Source organism: Mastomys coucha, unplaced genomic scaffold, assembly GCF_008632895.1.
Source record: "Mastomys coucha isolate ucsf_1 unplaced genomic scaffold, UCSF_Mcou_1 pScaffold13, whole genome shotgun sequence".
In the NCBI taxonomy this organism is placed as follows: Eukaryota; Metazoa; Chordata; class Mammalia; order Rodentia; family Muridae; genus Mastomys; species Mastomys coucha.
In genome coordinates this window covers 17,449,618-17,455,886 of record NW_022196895.1, presented here as the reverse complement: position 1 = coordinate 17,455,886, position 6,269 = coordinate 17,449,618, and positions in this window count along the sequence as shown.

The following is a 6,269-nucleotide window of genomic DNA, read 5'->3' as shown; positions in this document are numbered from 1 at the left end:
GGCCAGAGTCCAGAAGAGGGCTTTAGATACAAATGGTTGTAAGTCACCATGTGGTTGCTGGGAACTGAACTCAGTACTACTGGAAGAAAAGTTAAGCGCTCTTAATAGCTAAGCCTTCGCTCCAGTCCACCAGAATCTTTTAAAGGAATTTTCAGAAGGTCTTAGTTTTACAACCCCAATTTTTGCAATAGAAACTCCCTTGTTTGTGGCAACTAGGGGGCCCAGCTACAGGGCATACATAGGATTTTAAACTTTGTAATTTTATCTCAAAAGATAAATTTCTCTGTCTTTTTGTTCTCCATACAACTAGACACTTAAACTGGGCATCAGCAAAAGTCAAGATAGAATATAGGTTTCTGGTCTGTAGTCACAGTAGTAGCTGGCACCTTTCCCTGTATCTGTCTTTCTCCGTTTCCAGTTCAGGCCTGAGGACCATGACTCTGTATTCATACCATAGTGCAAAACACAAGAGTCAGGAGGACGTAGAAGGGCAGAGAGTGGAAGGGCCAGGGCCAATGGAACCTTAATTTCAGTGGATTCATGGTCTAGAAATGGTCCATTCGGCAGCAGCATCTGTGGATACACCCGAGTGTGGTAGAGCCACTGTGCAATACCAACTACTTTCATGGTCATAGGATTAAAGAGAAAATCACTATGTAGGGTCTTTTCCAGGCTAATTTCAGCACCCTTTTAGCTATTCACTTAACCCAGATGGGAGCACTAAACTTGAACCAGGAGAAACTTGTGAACTCAGAGGTTGGCTGAGTATCTCAGATAATCCGATGAATAGCCTGTATAGAGAACTGGAGGGTCCGTAGTAACTTGAGGAAGGAAAGGTTAGAGATTTTTGCCAAATACAGGTCTCTGAGGCCGATAAGCAGACGGGCAGGTGTGATGGTTTCTATATGGTAGGCCCAGGGAGTGGCACTATTAGAAGGTGTGGCCCTGTTGGAGTAGGTGTGTCACTGTCAGTGTGGACTAAGACCCTCATTCTAGCTGCCTGGAAGCCAGTATTCTGCTAGCAGCCTTCAGATGAAGATGTAGAACTCTTAGTGTCTCCTGCATCATGCCTGCCTGGATGTTGCTGTGTTTCTGCCTTGATGATAATGGACTGAACTTCTGACCTGTAAGCCAGTCACAATTAAATGTTGTCCTTATAAGAGTTGCCTTGGCCCTGGTATCTCTTCACAGCAGAAAAATCCAGGTGTTTTTGGAAAAATCCAAGGCAGCAGGTGTTTGAAATATCATCTAAGATTTTTATGAAAATCTTAGGGATTTAGAGGTAAATCCCTCCATACATGGGCTGCAGCATAAAGGAAAGCAAAGGAAGAAGGCCTATCCATCCTTCAGTAGACTCTCATTAAGGTTTGTTTGTTTGTTTGCTTGCTTGACGGCTTCTTTTTTTAACCTGAGCAGAACTCTGAGGTCTATGAGCACAACAAAGTTTTTAATCTAAACCTAAAGCTTTAGCTATTAACTAAAAGGTTTTGGCCATGAAAACCAGGTCATTCATTATCTGGCCTCATTGCTAAGGTAGAAAGTCAAATTGAAGGACCTGTTCCTGGAAGAACTTTTTAGCTACTATTTGAGCAGTTTTAGTCCAAATGGGGAATGCTTTTACCCACCCTGAAAAGGTATCTAACAAGTACTTGTATCCTCCCCCGACAGGCTAGATCTCGGTAAAGCCAGTTTTCCCAGAGTTCACTGGGGTGTTGGTCTCTCATCTGGACCCTTTTCTGGGTAGGTGCTCTATGTTTTGAATTTGCTTGAACTCAAAATGAGCATCTGGCTGAGACATCCCCTGCTAGGCTATCCAGTCTAGGTATACCATACCTCGGTCTAAGCAACTCAGAATGTTAGTGCTTTAGTTAGGGTTTTGGTGCTGTGAACAGACGCCATGACCAAAGCAACTCTTAGCAGGATGACATTTCATTGGGGCTGGCTTACAGGTCCAGAGGTTCAGTCCATTATCATCACGGCAGGAGCAGGGCAGTGCCCAGGCTGGCATGACGCAAGAGGAGCTGAGAGTTCTACATCTTGTTCCAAAGGCAAACAGGAGAAGACTGGCTCCCAGGCAGCTAGGACGAGGTTATTAAAGCCCATGCTCACAGTGACACACCTACTCCAACTCCAAGGTCACAACTTCTAACAGTGCCAGTCCCTGGGCCAAGCTTATACAAACCATCACAGTTACCAACAATCCTGCCAGTTGTTTATAGGGGAATGATCTCTCCCTCTAGTGTCCTCCATCAATCTATGGGTTTGGGCCGTCCATTCCTTCTTTACCATGGAGTCTCAGGCAGTTACCTTGTCATGGTATTTGATCAATAGGCTCCTCTGGTCTTAGGGTCCTTTGTATAGCAGCAACTCAGAAGCTCTGCAGTAATGGACGGCAGCTTGTAAGGGAAGCCAAATAGCTTCTAGGAGACTCAAGGTTTTTCAATTGATGTTCCATGTCTATCATGGTGGACTTTCCTTTCCCACATCTGAAAACCTGGGTCGCATCCATCAGTTATGCTGTCTGGGCTGAGGTACCTGTCTTGGGCCCAAATGGTTTCGGTTACAGTAACTACTGTAGCTCCATGTGCTTGGTTTTATCTTTCATCTCATGGCAATCATATATAAGCACCTGGGTAGCCAAACTGATGGCAGTGAATTTTTTCAGACAGGACTCAAGGGTAAGTAAGCCAGGAGTAGGGCCTGGAACTGTGTCACACAGTCACTAGACAGGGTTCTGGTATTCCTCTGAGAAAGGCTTTAGCCATATACCACGGAGTGCTATGAATATAAGATCTTGACCCAGAATTTGTGAGATGGGAATAGTTAATAATTAAGAGTAGTCAACAAAAGTGCTAAGCCCTCTTGACCAAAACTATAACTTGTGCTCTTGCCTCCCACACACAGCAAGGCTGCCAGACAAGGATGCTGGATGTTTTGACGTTATGACGTGCTATCAGGGTCCATAAGTCTGTAGTGCTGCATGCATAGCCACTATGGGGACCATACCTATAGTATGGACTGCAGCTTGTATGGGAACCTATAGTATGACCTATAGTATGGTCTCCATAGTGGTTGAATGCTTGGCTCATAGAGAGTTGCACTATTAGGAGGTGTGGCCTTGTTGGAGGAAGTGTGTCACCGTGGAGGCGGGCTTTGAGGTCTCCTACGCTCAAACTCCACCCAGTGTAGAATCCAGTCCCCTTCTGCTGCCTGAGGATCAAGATGTAGAACTCTCAGCTCCTTCTCCAGCACCAAGTCTGCCTGCACACTGCCATGTTTTCCACCAGGATGGTAATGGACCAAACCTCTGAAACTGTAAGTCTGATATTGTCCTTTATAAGAATTGCCAAAATAAAAAATAAAAAATAAAAATAAAAATAAAAATAAAAATAAAAAAAGAATTGCCATGGTCATGGTATCTCTCCACAGCGATACAATCCTAACTAAGACAGCCATAATGGGATAATAGTTTCCTTTCTATTGTCATAAAAATGCCCCTACAAAGAGCAAAACTTGTTGTGGTGGGGTATCCACCAGAAAAGATTTCTGGGACACAAAGTTTAAGCCAATAGAAGATCCTGTGTTGCACCAGACCTTTCTCAGGGTGAGCTTTTAAGCACACGCGCACACACACACACACACACACACACACACACATGCACACACATACACACACACACAAAAAAAAATGTCCTGGATTGACATACTTCAGTTAACAAGAACAGTTAGCCAGAAGCAGAACTTCAGAAACCAAAAGGCAAGGCTAGTAAACTTAGAGCCACTCCCAGAACTACAGACTTTGATGGATTAGGTCTTTGCTTTTATCTTGACAGGTGGTGCTGTGTGCTGAATTCTGTGGCCTGAATAGTACTTCCACCATGGAGTCAGTTGTGCCAAAGTTACATTCCCCAGGCTGCATTCCCCAGTGGTCTTAATGAATGACTCAAATCATGACTCATCCTTTACATAATTGCTCAAATAGCTTAAGATTCAGGGCCCCACCATTAATCAATCAGAATGAGAATCAAAGGCCCAGCCAGTGCTGATAGCAGAGTAGCCAGGGGACCAAGAGAGCAGAGACTGGTATTAATTATCTGATTCATGCCTTTATCTCTTTCTCTTTTTGAGGTTTTGCCCAACCATGGCAAGATTTTCTCTAATTATTCCTGATCAATTAATACAGAAACAAGAGGTTTTTTTTTCAAAGCCATACACAGTCCCCTTATCTCACGAGAAGTAAATCTCTGATTTTGTTGGACCATTTCTGTGAGGGAATTTAACTGTTGTTTTAATTAAAAAATGAAAAATTCAGCCAGGCAGTGTTGGCGCACACCTTTAATCTCAGCACTTGGGAGGCAGAGGCAGGCGAATTTCTGAGTTCGAGGCCAGCCTGGTCTACAGAGTGAGTTCCAGGACAGCCAGGGCTACACAGAGAAACCCTGTCTCGAAAAACCAAAAAAAAAAAAAAAAAAAAAAAAAAAAAAAAAAAAAAAAAAAATGAAAAATTTTAATACCTCTTGGTCCTGACCAACCTGCCTACTGAGTTTTTAACATATTTATCTCCCATGATAAAGGCTAGTGGCTAGCGTGTCTATGGCTGTTGCCAGCTCCAAGCATGAATGGGATGAAGACAAACAACTCTCTCTCTCTTGCTCTCTCTCTCTCTCTCTCTCTCTCTCTCTCATATATATATATATATATATATATATGTATATTGTAGTCCAGAGTCCATGTTATATAGATATACCCGGGGCAGAATGTGTATTAAGAAGCACAAAATGAGTTTCTCAGTTTGGAAAGCATTATAATAGGGGCACTTTGTAGTTAATCCACTAATATATGCCCATCAAGTGGTTTGAGAGACCCAGGAATATTGCTATTGCCCAGATGAGTTAACCTGTAAGTCACAATAGCAGGCAAGAGAATAAGGAGAAGTTCCTAAGCAAAAGGTTTTGGATATTACACAATTTTCAACCTCTTGTTAATTTAGGCTCAACCCCCAGTTCAATAAGATGTGTCTGTCAATGGCTAACAGTCTGGTTAGTTCCTATCCCTGTGTAGTATGAGGATTCAGGTCTAAGCATATTGAGCAGTCATGGCTGGTTTATGGCTGGGGATGATTAACTAAGTGGTGGACCATGTCAGGAATGAAAATTAGGGATGGGGACTCCTATGCTTCTTGCATGGTGGAAGGTAGGACTCTGGCCCTGGGTGTGTTAGGTGCCTTGGAGGGGCGAATTGGTCAGGGCCTTGGCATAAGTAGATCTTTGTTAGGACTTAAAGATCTGGAGACCTCGAGAGATGGTTTAAATATATCCCTTGGATTCCCTTGCTGTGACATAAAGCCTGATTCCCTGTTTCTCCCTGTTTCTTAATGGCTAGAACCTTTCATAAGGAATTTTCCAGGAAGCCTCAGTTTCACAACCCCAGTTTTTGCAATAAAAACTCCCTTGTTTATGGCAACTTGAGGGCCCAGCCACAGGGCACACATAGAATTGTAAACCCTGTATTCCTATCACAAAAGATAAACTCCGATATTTTTCCTTATTTCAACACAACCAGACAGTTTAAAGTGAGCATCGTGAGCAAAGGTCAGGATGGAGTGTAGGTTGCTGATCTGCAGTCACACTAGCTAATATCTTCCAGGCCTGAGGGCAGTGGGGATTGGACCATAATCCTGAATTCATACCCATAGTGCAAAAACAAGACTCAAAAACAAGGAGGCAGTAGGGCAGGGCCTGGAAGAGCCTAGGAAAGCAAAGAAACTTTAATTTTAATGGACCTATAGTCCAGAAACAGTCAATTTGGCAGCAACATCTGTGGCTTCCGCTTTGTTGACCTGGTTGTGGTGGGTCCATGGTGCAGTACCAGCTACCTTCATGGTCGTAGGAATGGAGAGAATCACCATATAGGATCCTTTCCAAGTTGGTTCCAGTGCTCCTTTGGCTACCTGCTTGACCCAGACAATATCACCGTCCTCAAATAAGGGGAAACTTGAGGTAGACTCAGAGGATGGCTGGGTCTCCCAGAGAGTTTAATGAATAGCCTGTATAGAGGACTGAAGGGTCTGCAGTGACTTGAGAAAGGAATGGTTAGAGTTTTGTCAACTTTAGGGCTCTGAGGCAAGTAAACAGTAGGGAAGGTCTTCCAAGCACAATCTCCTAGAAGAGTAATTCCCTCCCTACATGAGGTGTAGCAGGTCAAAGTGAAACAAAGGGAGGAGACCTATGCACACTTCCTTGAACTCTACTAAGAGTTTCCTTAGTTTG